Source organism: Ranitomeya imitator, chromosome 4 (assembly GCF_032444005.1).
Source record: "Ranitomeya imitator isolate aRanImi1 chromosome 4, aRanImi1.pri, whole genome shotgun sequence".
In the NCBI taxonomy this organism is placed as follows: domain Eukaryota; kingdom Metazoa; phylum Chordata; class Amphibia; order Anura; family Dendrobatidae; genus Ranitomeya; species Ranitomeya imitator.
The window spans coordinates 620,180,298-620,196,166 of NC_091285.1; the positions used below are offsets into that span (position 1 = coordinate 620,180,298).

The 15,869-nt window shown below is 44.0% G+C and overlaps 1 protein-coding gene across 1 annotated transcript in view; it reads right to left on the reverse strand.

Annotated features, from left to right (window-relative positions):
* Positions 1-3,733: 3,733 nt before the first annotated feature.
* TMEM127 (transmembrane protein 127) overlaps positions 3,734-15,869 on the reverse strand; it is a 34,621-nt gene continuing 22,485 nt past the window's right edge. Inside the window, exon 5 of the mRNA XM_069766611.1 lies at positions 3,734-4,265. The gene's annotated coding sequence lies outside the window, so the exon portion shown is untranslated. The remainder of the gene's footprint in view (positions 4,266-15,869) is intronic.

A 15,869-nucleotide genomic window follows, 5' to 3' on the forward strand; every position in this document is an offset into this window, starting at 1 on the left:
CTTTAACTTTAGAGTACTATTGGGATCTATATAATGACAGCAAGCGGGTCCAATAACCTGACACATACCACCCTGTGCTGCTGTTAAGTAATCCAGTACTACAGTGGAGTACTACAGCAATACCAGCAAGCAAAAAAGAAAAGGGCACACAGCAACAAGTGACAGCAAAAAGTACAGCCAAGAAGCAACGAAGAGTGGTGGTGGTGGGAGACTCACTACTGAGAGGCACCGAAGCAGCCATCTGCAGACCGGACATAACTGCAAGAGAAGTATGCTGCCTTCCAGGTGCGATGATCAAGGATGTGACCGATAGGATACCAAAGCTCTTCAGCTCCAAGGACGTCCACCCATTTCTTCTGATACATGTTGGCACCAATGACACGGCAAGGAAGGACCTACCGACAATCTGCAAGGACTTTGAAGAGTTGGGGAAGAAAGTAAAGGAACTGGATGCACAGGTAGTTTTTTCTTCTATCCTTCCAGTAGACGGGCATGGCACCAGGAGATGGAACAGGATCCTTGATGCAAACAACTGGCTAAGACGATGGTGCAGACAACAAGGATTTGGATTCCTGGACCACGGTGTGAATTACTGGTATGATGGACTCCTCGCCAGAGACGGACTACACCTCAACAAACCTGGGAAACACACATTCGCCAGAAGACTCGCTACACTCATCAGGAGGGCGTTAAACTAGAAGAAGAGGGGACGGGAAGAAAAACATTAGACTCGAACAAAGACGACCCAGGAAAACATACTCAGAAGGGAGGTAAGAACATTTCTAAAACAATCCACAGTGAGGAGATTGGAACAAAACAAAATCCTCTAAACTGCATGCTCGCAAACGCCAGAAGCCTGACAAACAAGATGGAAGAACTAGAAGCAGAAATATCTACAGGTAACTTTGACATAGTGGGAATAACCGAGACATGGTTAGATGAAAGCTATGACTGGGCAGTTAACTTACAGGGTTACAGTCTGTTTAGAAAGGATCGTAAAAATCGGAGAGGAGGAGGGGTTTGTCTCTATGTAAAGTCTTGTCTAAAGTCCACTTTAAGGGAGGATATTAGCGAAGGGAATGAGGATGTCGAGTCCATATGGGTTGAAATTCATGGAGGGAAAAATGGTAACAAAATTCTCATTGGGGTCTGTTACAAACCCCCAAATATAACAGAAAGCATGGAAAGTCTACTTCTAAAGCAGATAGATGAAGCTGCAACCCATAATGAGGTCCTGGTTATGGGGGACTTTAACTACCCGGATATTAACTGGGAAACAGAAACCTGTGAAACCCATAAAGGCAACAGGTTTCTGCTAATAACCAAGAAAAATTATCTTTCACAATTGGTGCAGAATCCAACCAGAGGAGCAGCACTTTTAGACCTAATACTATCTAATAGACCTGACAGAATAACAAATCTGCAGGTGGTTGGGCATTTAGGAAATAGCGACCACAATATTGTGCAGTTTCACCTGTCTTTCACTAGGGGGACTTGTCAGGGAGTCACAAAAACATTGAACTTTAGGAAGGCAAAGTTTGAACAGCTTAGAGATGCCCTTAATCTGGTAGACTGGGACAATATCCTCAGAAATGAGAATACAGATAATAAATGGGAAATGTTTAAGAACATCCTAAATAGGCAGTGTAAGCGGTTTATACCTTGTGGGAATAAAAGGACTAGAAATAGGAAAAACCCAATGTGGCTAAACAAAGAAGTAAGACAGGCAATTAACAGTAAAAAGAAAGCATTTGCACTACTAAAGCAGGATGGCACCATTGAAGCTCTAAAAAACTATAGGGAGAAAAATACTTTATCTAAAAAACTAATTAAAGCTGCCAAAAAGGAAACAGAGAAGCACATTGCTAAGGAGAGTAAAACTAATCCCAAACTGTTCTTCAACTATATCAATAGTAAAAGAATAAAAACTGAAAATGTAGGCCCCTTAAAAAATAGTGAGGAAAGAATGGTTGTAGATGACGAGGAAAAAGCTAACATATTAAACACCTTCTTCTCCACGGTATTCACGGTGGAAAATGAAATGCTAGGTGAAATCCCAAGAAACAATGAAAACCCTATATTAAGGGTCACCAATCTAACCCAAGAAGAGGTGCGAAACCGGCTAAATAAGATTAAAATAGATAAATCTCCGGGTCCGGATGGCATACACCCACGAGTACTAAGAGAACTAAGTAATGTAATAGATAAACCATTATTTCTTATTTTTAGTGACTCTATAGCGACAGGGTCTGTTCCGCAGGACTGGCGCATAGCAAATGTGGTGCCAATATTCAAAAAGGGCTCTAAAAGTGAACCTGGAAATTATAGGCCAGTAAGTCTAACCTCTATTGTTGGTAAAATATTTGAAGGGTTTCTGAGGGATGTTATTCTGGATTATCTCAATGAGAATAACTGTTTAACTCCATATCAGCATGGGTTTATGAGAAATCGCTCCTGTCAAACCAATCTAATCAGTTTTTATGAAGAGGTAAGCTATAGACTGGACCACGGTGAGTCATTGGACGTGGTATATCTCGATTTTTCCAAAGCGTTTGATACCGTGCCGCACAAGAGGTTGGTACACAAAATGAGAATGCTTGGTCTGGGGGAAAATGTGTGTAAATGGGTTAGTAACTGGCTTAGTGATAGAAAGCAGAGGGTGGTTATAAATGGTATAGTCTCTAACTGGGTCGCTGTGACCAGTGGGGTACCGCAGGGGTCAGTATTGGGACCTGTTCTCTTCAACATATTCATTAATGATCTGGTAGAAGGTTTACACAGTAAAATATCGATATTTGCAGATGATACAAAACTATGTAAAGCAGTTAATACAAGAGAAGATAGTATTCTGCTACAGATGGATCTGGATAAGTTGGAAACTTGGGCTGAAAGGTGGCAGATGAGGTTTAACAATGATAAATGTAAGGTTATACACATGGGAAGAGGGAATCAATATCACCATTACACACTGAACGGGAAACCACTGGGTAAATCTGACAGGGAGAAGGACTTGGGGATCCTAGTTAATGATAAACTTACCTGGAGCAGCCAGTGCCAGGCAGCAGCTGCCAAGGCAAACAGGATCATGGGGTGCATTAAAAGAGGTCTGGATACACATGATGAGAGCATTATACTGCCTCTGTACAAATCCCTAGTTAGACCGCACATGGAGTACTGTGTCCAGTTTTGGGCACCGGTGCTCAGGAAGGATATAATGGAACTAGAGAGAGTACAAAGGAGGGCAACAAAATTAATAAAGGGGATGGGAGAACTACAATACCCAGATAGATTAGCGAAATTAGGATTATTTAGTCTAGAAAAAAGACGACTGAGGGGCGATCTAATAACCATGTATAAGTATATAAGGGGACAATACAAATATCTCGCTGAGGATCTGTTTATACCAAGGAAGGTGACGGGCACAAGGGGGCATTCTTTGCGTCTGGAGGAGAGAAGGTTTTTCCACCAACATAGAAGAGGATTCTTTACTGTTAGGGCAGTGAGAATCTGGAATTGCTTGCCTGAGGAGGTGGTGATGGCGAACTCAGTCGAGGGGTTCAAGAGAGGCCTGGATGTCTTCCTGGAGCAGAACAATATTGTATCATACAATTATTAGGTTCTGTAGAAGGACGTAGATCTGGGTATTTATTATGATGGAATATAGGCTGAACTGGATGGACAAATGTCTTTTTTCGGCCTTACTAACTATGTTACTATGTTACTATGTTACAGTGTATTGATTAGTGACTATGATAAGTTAGTTTTGGACAGCAACAGTAGTATTAAGTATATCCAATATATCCCCAAATTTGATCATCTGGATAATCTGTGGCCCTAAGCAATTTATCTCACATTTGTGTAATCATAGGGTAAATGAAAATAGAACTGACAATTTTATTGGCTATACCCATCTGTACTATTAATCTTTCATGATATTGTACAAACTTATTATTCAAGGATGTTGTGGAATTTAGGCTGTCCCATTCGGTTATCAATATTCTTAAATCGAAATACGAAAAACCAAAACATCATGTCCCCTTATTTGCCACCAGTCTGTTTGACCAGCTTGCACTGCGATACGTGGATCCACGAAGGCCTTCCTTCCAGCTTTACTGACATAGGAGTAATGAGGAGGACTTGGTAGGGACCGTCATACAAGGGTTCTAGTCCGTGTTTTCTGACATAGCTTTTCACGACCATAAAACCACCAGGCTTCAAATTGTGAGAAGTGTCGGTTTCTGCTGAATCTGGAAGGGAAGAAGAAACTAAAACATGGGTGTTAGCAACATTTTTACTAAGCTGAATAACATATTGAACAGCACGGACAGTTTCTTCTGATAACTACTGAAATTGGAAATTTGCAACTGAGAACCTAGCACCAAACAATATCTCATATAGGGACAGGCCATGTTTTGCAATAGGGGTAGTACGAATGTGTAAGAGCCCTGGCCATGGAGCCGTAGTCTCCTGCATCATTTTGGTCAATTGTCCCTTCAGTGTGCCGTTCAGCCTCTTAACTTTCCCACTGGATTGTGGATGGTATGGAGTATAGAGGGCTATAGTGGATCCAAGCATTGTCAGAACCTCCTGATACACATGAGAAAGAAAGTCCGGGTCTTGGTCACTTTCAACAACTTCTGGAACACCGTATCTGCATATAACTTCCATCACCAGTTTCTTTGCTGTGGTCTTTGCAGTCACGTTGGTAATGGGGAATGCTTCTGGCCAATTGGAGAACATATCGACAACCACCAGACAATATTCATACCTTCAGACTTAGGCAACGTGATGAGGTCCACCTGGAGCCTTTGGAAAGGATAGTCGGGCTTAGCAAGGTGCTTCGGGGTTACACGTTGAAGTTGACCGGGATTGCAGGTCTGACAGATACCTCGATGTGTGGGCCCATGCGCCCACGTACATCCGCTTAGGGAGACACACAAGTTGGTCCTTTTTCCAGCGACTATTGTCCATACGTGCTCCATCAGCTTTCCACTGCTTCACTTCTTCCTTTGGAGACATTCTCTGCATCGTCATTAAGCGGTCTTGCGGGATCCGGCAGAAAACCTCAGTCTGTCGTAGATCATCAGGTTCCTGTAGAGTCAGTGTTTCTTGTAACTGTTTACGCTGAGAGCGTGTGGTCACCATAGCTGGTATGGTCTGTTCAACGGGCAGAAGAGCAGCGGCTTTTGCTTGCATATCCGCAAAGGCGTTACCACCAGTCTGTGGACTGTTCCATAGTACCATGCTCCTTAACTTTGATAATGGCCACCTGGGTAGGTAATTCGATTGAGTCCATGAGGGTTTTAACAGCTTCAACATTCTTCACTGAGTCCCGGCGGTAGTAACTAACCCTCGATTGGCCCATAGGGCTCCGAAATCATGAGCAATACCAAATGCATACTGTGAGTCCGTATATATTAGCCCGCCTGTCTTTGGCCAGAACACATGCAGTAGACAGAGCCTGACGTTCTGCTTCTTGTCCTGACAGGGAGGGAGGGAGTGCAGCTCCGGGCAATACAGTGTCTTCCGTAGTAACAGCTTATCCGGTGTGGAATCTGCCAAAATCATCACCATATCTGGAACCGTCTTTCAGGGCATTGTAGAGAGGTTGCATTATGCGGGATGTGTCCGGTATTCACTGACAACAATAAGTACATAGTCCAAAAAAATGCTGGAGCGCAGTCTCATCTTTTGGAAATGGAAGGGAGCTGACGGCTATTTTTCTTTCTTCTGTGAGGTGTCTGGCACCCTGAAGGAGACAGTGACCCAAAAATATCACTTGACCAAGGCAGAACCGAAGTTTCGAGGCCGAAACCCGACAGTTCAGATCTGCCAGATACTTGCGAAAACTAACAGTGGCAACAATGGCTTCCTGCTCTGTCTGTGCACACATCAAAAGATTATCCACATACTGAAGCAATGTGACATAGGCATATTCTAACTGACAGGGTTAAAGACACTCGCCCATATTTTTTTGCAAACTGATTGGGAAAGGGCGTGTAGGATACACATCTCATTATATTCATCTGCATAGGGGTTATATAACGTAAGGACCATCCAACCATCATCTTGGCTCACCAACTCTCTAGGTCTGCTCAGGTGCACTTATACGTCCATCATATTATCTTTGTGTGTAAAATGGGAAAGGTTTGTTCTCAGGGTCAGCCAATTATTTTAGCATAGCTAGCTAGTCAGAGGGCTTCCAGGGATAATACTCCTGTATCTGTCTTACACTACCTGATGTGGTTGGTTCTCTGGTGGTGGGGGTGACATGATGACCGGTTGGGGGTGACATGACATGCTGGTCTACAGCTCCTTCCCAAAAGGATTACTGTCAGCTTACTCCCAAAAGTAAATGTCCCCACTACCCACTAACCACAATCCTGTGTCAGCTTCTTATATCACTACATGTGATCTTGTCTGGACAGGATTCAGCGTAATTCACTTAGGTTGGGTTGCAGCACAGATTATACAAGTATTTCTCCAGTCTGGGTTTGTCTGACCGTAATATTTACAAGTCCATCTGTCTTGTCTTGGTCTGAGAATTAACATGGCGAGGGAGATTTCCAGACACAGGGTTAAAATGAATATTGGAGTATGAGACTGGATTTGTGTAAGGGAGGGGGGCTGGAGCTGAATTCTTCTGCTTGGGCCACTGATAAGGAACGAGCTGGGAGCTGTGTCCTTGCAGCTGTGGGGGGGGGCTGAGAGCGGTGGGGGCTAGAGAGCGCAGCTGCTGATACAGAATGGGTTAAATTCTTCTGGAAACTTTGTACTACTTTTTTTTTTTTTTCTCTCAATGCATCGTCCAGAATGGAAGTCTCAGTATCGGGTCTCATTGACATTATTGCCTCTTTCAATTCAGATTTAAGGCCGTACATCAAAGCTACTGCAAAAAGGTGTGAATAGGCTTTATTATACAGTGAAAACCCCAAATCTTTAAGTACTACCATAAGACGCCCATAGAACTTCTCGGCAGTCTCCCCCTTGTCCTGTGTGACATCTGTGAGGGAGGTAGCGTGGTCCACTAGTCTATCTTGTGCCCAAACCTTTAAAGCATTACAGAAATCAACATCACTCTCATAGGTTCCCCCGTCCAAATTCACATTATAGGTTATGCCACCCTCAATAATTGGAAAATATCCCTCCCCAGCCTTCACCTGGAGTAAGTGTAACAGATCTCTCCGGGGAGTGGAATAAATCTCTCGATTTGCTGCGATTTGTCTATAGAAGGCCATGGGGGAGGTTTCTGGGTCTGGTAACTGGTTACAAAGGGTGTTTATCTGGGATGGAGAAAAGGGGGTATACTTTGGCCTGTCAGGAGTAGGTTTCACATCATCTTCTTCAAACTCTGATATTACTGACTCAGGGGCGGGAGGAAGTGGCGGTAGTATGGGCACAAGAGGCATCTGCTGCAGAAGCGGGGCAGGAGGCTCTGTTACAGTTACAAATTGTATTGCCTGATGGGCAGTTAGGTGGCTATCGAGAACAAATCGGACCTCCTCCAATTTTATGGGGGTTTCCTGTATACAGCGCTCTATTGTTGATACTATGACCATAGCGGCATCCTTCCTGGGATATTGAAAGATACCGGCAGAGATTAATGGTATGGCCATTGTACGTTGAGGCATCGTACTGGGGGGAACAGAGGAGGCATACAGGATTGCATTCTGGACAGCCTCGGTAAGTAATTGTTGGGATCTTGGGATATTGGTAGGATTATATCGTGGTCCCACTGCATGTATCACATATTGGCACGGCAGCTGTCCTGCTCTGGTTGCTGCGACCTGTCCTGTTTCTACCTGGCCATAAGTTTGTATATACGAATTAGATTCTTCCTGTATCATGGGTCCGCCTTTCTGTGAAATCATTGCAGCCAGTCCTCCAGCATGGTGGAGTTGATTGTTTGCGGCATTTACTATGGCCCCAACATTTTGTCTTGTGAGATCCCCTGACCCTATCCTTAAGAGCACATCATGGCTGTGGGGTCCAGGAATAACATTAGAATACATTTCCTGGAAATCTTCTATCTCCTCTGTATATCCTGTCTCTGACCGAGTGACTAAGGTAGGTGGGGGCGGATACTCATAACCACTCGCAATACTAGGCATAACAGGAGCTGGTGCTGGCGGTGGCCGATGATAGGTGCCGTCAGCGTTTAGCAAGGGAAAGGTGGGGGCTACGACGCCGGGTCTCCTCGCTCCACAATTGTAACAGACCTGTCTCCACTGAGAATTAGTAACTCCGCATACATCACAAATCCACCCGGCAGGATCATAGGGTGGGGGCGCACTGAGTTTTGGTAACCCAGAATATATTGGTGCTTTGGGATTGAGGGGCACGGAGCTTACAGTCGGGAGGAGAGGCTTGATTTCCTGGGGAGGGACCATATCATCTAACAGGGAGCCCCCCTGTTTCAGATTATTATTTTTTAATTATTTGTCTTTCTAACACATTACCCTCAATCACTTTCTCAATTCCTTCCTGCACCACAAAACATTCAGCCACTTTCTCAGTCTTTGTCATAGTAGTAGACAGCTTCCCTTTTTCAACGTAACAAAAACAAATCCAAATTCACTTTCTCTGTTAATCCTTAATTTGCTATATATCAACCACTCAACTTGAAGCAGATAAATCTTTTACCAATCTTTTAATTACACTGATAACCAAACTATCATACAAGTTCCTTCTAAAACAAGACACCATATTTTACTTTAATCTTACAATTCTTACTACACAAGGAGAGGATGCAGCGACTCGCCCCCTCCATACCAGAAACACGGAACAGATAAGAACATCACAGCATTCCTCAGCACAGATAGGAGAAAGACACAGCGCAGTTGTTTGACCCCTCCCATCAGGAAATCTACACAGAAACAGAATACAGCAGTTCTCAGACTTAATTAATTTCTACAAAACCTTCATCACACAATTCATATGCCAGAACACCTTAGAAAAACCAATGATTGAGAATATTTTCCTAATCTTTGGGCTAACAGTATCAGATTCAACACACAAATTCAAAGTCTTCTGTTACTTCCATGGAAACATGATTCTCCTTTAGAGCTAAATATCCTTACCTAGTTGTGCACAATACCGAGAGGCCTTTACGGTTTGTTCCACTGGGTCTCTCTGTCCCCCTCTGGGACAACCCAAAAACGCGGTACTCAGTGAAAGGAGGAGGGCGTCTTAGACTTCCCTCCAAATACCTCTGGATATATATACTGTATACTTCTATATATTCCTGAGTTATGTATCCTACCCAATCTTCGATCACCTCACCGCGCCTGATTCTAACAATGATCAGGAATTCAGGATATTTGGACTATAAAGAGAATTACATCACTGGTCAATCCGGGGTGTCCGTCCCTTATGAGGTACGGTTCGAGCACTGGTCTCCCAACGGAACTACACCTCTATATGATTCCACCCAAAAATCACCCCACCATCGGGGACAAACCTCAGATCCTCTTTGCAGCAACAAACACAGGAAAACCACACCAAACGGTCAGTCTGGACAGTATAACTGCCAATTTACCGTGGTTGTTGTGGGGGATGATCAGTCCCAATTTTCCAGTGCCCGTGTCCGCTCCGAGGGTCCTTTGTCTTGTTGTCCTCCGGGGGGCAGAGGCGTTCCTGGTTGGGGCCCCACGTTGGGCGCCAAGCTGTTGAGGGAGGATCTAAAGTGATCCTTCACGGTTGACTCAGTGATTTCCAAATTAATCTAAAGGGCGTTGCCGGCAACTGAAAATGACCAGACGGAGACTCGTGCCTCTGTGTGGGGGATCGAACAGATCTCTGGGCCCTCGTTTATTGTGTATGAGTTTTCATAGTCATAGAAATTATACTTCAACCAATCAGCATAAGAATACGCTCACAGTTCTTAACCTATAAGAATACAGGAAAAACTTAACCCATGAGGATACAGGAAAAATGGAAACTACAGATATGGTCATGTCTTTTTGGCATAGAAAAACATATTAACAGATGCCTCAGTCTTGTATAGCGATACCCCCACGAGTCTCTTATCTGGCTCACTCGAGTTAGAATACTCAAGGTCTTTATACCAATTATGAACCATAGACTAACTGAATAACAAAATATTATCTTCGTGAGAAACAGGACAGTTACTTCATAGCAGCTGTAACCTTCTACCTAAGTAAATAACAGAATTTATCTTTAACCAACAACAAAATGGAGTCAAAGCACAAAATGGAGAATCTTTCATAATTTGTTCCTTCACATTATCTCTGTGGCTCCCAGCTTTGTGACCCCCTGTAATCCCTGTGCCCCCCTGCTATGTACCCCCCTGTGATATTTGCGCTCCCATGTGATCTCTGTACCCCCCGGTGATCTCTGTGCCCCCCAGCTATGTGCCCCACTGTGATCTTTGTGCTCCCACCATGATCTTTGTGTCACTCCTCTGGTAATCTCTGTCCCCCGGTGATCTATGTGCCTCCCTGGTGATGCCAGTCCTACCCAGTGCTGTATATCCCCTCTCCCCAAGGAGGGAAGGATAGAATGAAAAGTTAACTGCTCTCCTGGCCAACACAAACCTGGAAAAGCAGCTGTGAGAAGCAACATGATCAGTATCACCTAACATCACAGCAGCACCAAAGAGAAGCAGCTCCATCCGTCACATTAAGGGTTAGTTACCATAAATGTTTGACTAAATATACCAGGGTAATTATTAAGGTGATCATTTCTGTGTGGCCCCCGAATGATGGTAGAAATTTCCAAATGGCCCCTGGCTGGAAAAAGGTTCCCCACCCCTGCTTTACGGGCTATTAAAATGGGGGACCCCGCAAAAATGTCATAGGGTCCCCCTATAATTAATAACCAGCAAAGGCTATGCAGACAGCTACGGGCTGATATTAATAGCCTAGGAAGGGGCCATGGATATTGCCCCCCCCCAGGCTAAACACATCAGCTCTCATCCGCCCCAGAAAAGACGCATCTCTAAGATGTGCCAATTCTGACTTTTTTTTTTTTTTTATCGTATTGCATTCATCTGATTTCATTGCAAGTGGGAAGGAGCACAAACACTGACATCTGAACCAGTCCTACAGCTCAATCTTAAGACAAGACAGATTTCTTAAAAGGTTTATTCATAAACTGTAACTTTGGCAGGTATTACGCATGTGTCTCAGCGAGTGTGTGGGGTGGTAAAGTCATCATTTTGATGGAGAAGTCAGCAGCACTGGATGGTGCCAGATAAACCCTTTAAACTGGTGTGCAAAAATGAATGACCCTGTTCAAGACGCTCAACTTTTTTTTTTTTGTTGCCTCAAATGTGGGCATTGCTGAGCAGTAATTTTGGAAAATTAATTATTGGGGTGTACCACTTTTTTCACTGCAATTTAATAATTGAAAACAAGCTCAGAGTTTGGAGTCTGAATCCTATCAAGATATGTCATGTCACAAACCACGTGCTGCCGGGAACTTCCAGACTGCCTGGACTATTAGATATTAGTAAATGTGGGCCAGTGCATTTTAAGAGGTTGTTAATAAAAACCTCAAAATAAGAATTAACTGGATAGTCAGCATTTTACAAATATAAAAACATCGGAGGTTTTGCTAAATTTTAAAATACCTGTGTTCTTACACGATTGGACCATATGAACTAAAATCTAAAAGTTATAGGGAGATAGGAAAATGGTCTTCACCCTATAGGCTGGTAATTAGCATGCTGACTGATGATCGGTATCATGTTAGGACTTCTGCTTAACGAGGGGATAGTACAGCTGCTCATGCCCTGGACTGTCCATACGGCGTGTGCGGGGATTGCGCACTATGAAATACTGAAGAACGTAAAAGAACCTCCTAAAATAATACTGTAGATCCCAGGTACATAACATACAGGAGTTATTTTTTTGTGCGCGGGAGGGTAAGATGTCAACATGCTCTACAAATATACTTTATAGTTTCCCTTTTTGGAAGCGACCTGATAATCGTTCCTGGAAATTTACGTGGTGGGATTTGCCTCTTTATGAAGAAAACATTGCAAGTGCAGCATGAATCATTACCAAAAGCACCCACAAGATATAGTAATGTCAATGCAAAGACGTGAAATGCCAAAGAAATTATTCTCTTTTTATCTCGTAAACTTTGAAAGCAATTTAAGATACATGACTTTACGTGAAGGCGTTCGGGGAAACTTTGTAAGGCTATGTGCACACAACATCTTTTTCAGGTACGCTTGATAACCCGCCTGAAAAAGCGCAAGAGAAACAGACAGAAATTGGAAAATACGCGCTGCAGTATGAAAATCACTTGGGGTGTGAGCTTCTTATACAAGTGCTTCTCAAACAATATTAGAATATTATCAAAAAGTTCATTTAGGCCGGTTTCACATTAGCGTTTTTTTGTGCAGCGTAGGCCTGCGTACTGTCCGCATGCGTCTTGCGTACCTATCTTTAACATTATGTACACAGGGACATGCGTTGGCATCAGTTTGTATGCGGATGTGTCCCCATGCGTCCTTTTTCGCGGTGTCCGGCGATCGCAACATGTTGCATTTTTTGAGGCGTCAAATATGCGCAGGCATACGCATGCGGATGAGTACGTATAAACAACGCATTACTGTCTATGGGAATGCATTGGTACGCAAGGATATGCGTACACATGCGTTCGATGCGCTTGCGTACTTCGGACTGCGCATGTCCAGGAACTGATTGAGACACGCCCTCCTGGAAATATTGAACACGTGCATAAACAACGCAAATGCATACAAACGCATGCACACGCAGCGTTTTTTGGCTTCATGCGTAAGCTGATGTGGACAAAAAACGCAGCGTAAGCATGAGTTTAAATGCGTTTTGACTTGCATTTGCGCATGCAGATGATACGCTGCACACAGATACGCTAATGTGTACTTAGCCTTATTTCAGTTCTTTAATACAAAAGGTGAAATATCTATATTATAACGGTAGGACCGTCGTCTGTCCGAAGCCTTTATAGACTGCGCAAGCGCGACACTCCTAGCGTTAGATTATAGACAGTGTCCGTATTCAAGAAAAAATGGCGCCGGAAAGCGCAGACTGCGTTGGCGCCGAAATCTGTGTCACAATCCCGCCCATATTACTTACAGTCATGGCCAAAAGTATTGACACCCCTGCAATTCTGTCAGATAATACTCATTTTCTTCCTGATAATTAGGGTTGAGCGACTTTTACTTTTTTAGGGTCGAGTCAGGTTTCGCGAAACCCGACTATCTCTAAAGTCGAGTGAAATCGGCCGATGATGGCGTAAAGTCGTAAAAAATTTTTTTTCTCTCTCTCTCGAAATGCTGGTGTACTACAGCGCACAAGCGACAAGATGACGATAGGCGTCCACGCCCCTAAGACCTATGTCATCACTCTGCCCACGCTCCTTCATTGGCTGAAAAAATGGCGCCAAGCGCATCATACGAAACGCGACTTTGGCGCGAAAGTCGCGTACCGCATGGCCGACCCCACACAGGGATCGGGTCGGGTTTCATGAAACCCGACTTTGCCAAAAGTCGGCGACTTTTGAAAATGAACGATCCGTTTCGCTCAACCCTACTGATAATGATTGCAAACACAAATTATTTGGTATTATTGTCTTCATTTAATTTGTCTTAAATGAAAAAACACAAAAAGAATTGTCCTAAAGCCAAATTTGATATAATTCCACACCAAACATAAAAAAGGGGGTGGACAAAAGTATTGGCACTATTCGAAAAATCATGTGATACTTCTCTAATTTGTGTAATTTACAGCACCTGTAACTTACCTGTGGCACCTAACAGGTGTTGGCAATAACTAAATCACACTTGCAGCCAGTTGACATGGATTAAAGTTGACTCAACCTCTGTCCTGTGTCCTTGTGTGTACCATATTGAGCATGGAGAAAAGAAAGAAGACCAAAGAACTATCTGAGGACTTGAGAAACCAAATTGTGAGGAAGCATGAGCAATCTCAAGGCTACAAGTCCATCTCCAAAGAACTGAATGTTCCTGTGTCTACCATGCGCAGTGTCATCACAAAGTTTAAAGCCCATGGCACTGTGGCTAACCTCCCTATATGTGGACAGAAAAGAAAAATTGACAAGAGATTTCAACGCAAGATTGTGCGGATGTTGGATAAAGAACCTCGACTAACATCCAAACAAGTTCAAGCTGCCCTGCAGTCCGAGGGTACAACAGTGTCAACCCGTACTATCCGTCGGCATCTGAATGAAAAGGGACTGTATGGTAGGAGACCCAGGAAGACCCCACTTCTTACCCCGAGACATAAAAAAGCCAGGCTGGAGTTTGCCAAAACTTACCTGAAAAAGCCTAAAACGTTTTGGAAGAATGTTCTCTGGTCAGATGAGACAAAAGTAGAGCTTTTTGGGCAAAGGCATCAACATAGAGTTTACAGGAGAAAAAAAGAGGCATTCAAAGAAAAGAACACGGTCCCTATAGTCAAACATGGCGGCGGTTCCCTGATGTTTTGGGGTTGCTTTGCTGCCTCTGGCACTGGACTGCTTGACCGTGTGCATGGCATTATGAAGTCTGAAGACTACTAACAAATTTTGCAACATATTGTAGGGCCCAGTGTGAGAAAGCTGGGTCTCCCTCAGAGGTCAGGGGTCTTCCAGCAGGACAATGTCCCAAAACACACTTCAAAAAGCACTATAAAATGGTTTGAGAGAAAGCACTGGAGACTTCTAAGGTAGCCAGCAATGAGTCCAGACCTGAATCCCATAGATAACCTGTGGAGAGATCTAAAAATGGCAGTTTGGAGAAGGCACCCTTTAAATATCAGGGACCCGGAGCAGTTTGCCAAAGAAGAATGGTCTAAAATTCCAGCAGAGCATTGTAAGAAACTCATTAATGGTTACCGGATGCCTTTTGGTCGCAGTTATTTTGGCTAAAGGTTGTGCAACCAATTATTAGGCTGAGGGTGCCAATTCTTTTGTCTGGCCCATTTTTGGAGTTTTGTGTGAAATGATCAATGTTTTGCTTTTTGCTTCATTCTCTTTTGTTTTTTTATTTAAGACAAATTAAATGAAGATAATAATACCAAAGAATTTGTGATTGCAAACATTTTTAGGAAGAAACTGAGTATTATCTGACAGAATTGCAGGGGTGTCAATACTTTTGGCCATGACTGTAGTTTTCACCCCCACAGTGTCCCCACGCCCCCTGATTCCGGCCCATAAATGTCCCCCTGCTCCCGGAATCAGGGGGCGTGGGGACATGGTGGACACGATCCCGCCTTCATGACGTTGCAGCAGGTCATGCCACAGCAATTACATTACTTAGGCCCCCTGATTCCGGCGCATGAATGTCCCCCTGCTCCCGGAATCGGCAACTGCGCAGTCCGCGCTTCCCAACGCCATTTTCTTGGATACTGCAGTGTGTCTTCAAGAAAATGGCGCTGGAAAGCGCAGACGCCGATTCAGAGAGCAGGGCGACATTTATGGGCTGGAATCAGGGGCCGTGGGGACATGATCCCACCCTCATGACGTTACTTACATCCATCTGAAGAGACATTGCAGCGCGGACTGCGCAGGCGCCGATTACGGAGTCACAATCCCACCCTCTCATGATGTCGTGGCATTTGTGCCCACATTAATGATTTCGTTCCAAATATCAGGAGCATGTGTAAGAATATCTACACTATACATCAGCAAAGCTACCAAGTAGCTTTCTAAAGAATATATAACACACATCTGTGGAGCAAGGCAGCCACTTTCGACTCAATACCGCCACAGTGTCTGTTGCCATCACTGATTAAAACGGGGGCGCAGGATGGGAGCAGCACATGACAGGATGGGGACGTAGGATGGCAGCAGCACATTACAAAATATGGCGAGCAGGATGACAGTACCACATCACAAAACGGGGGCGCAGGATGGGA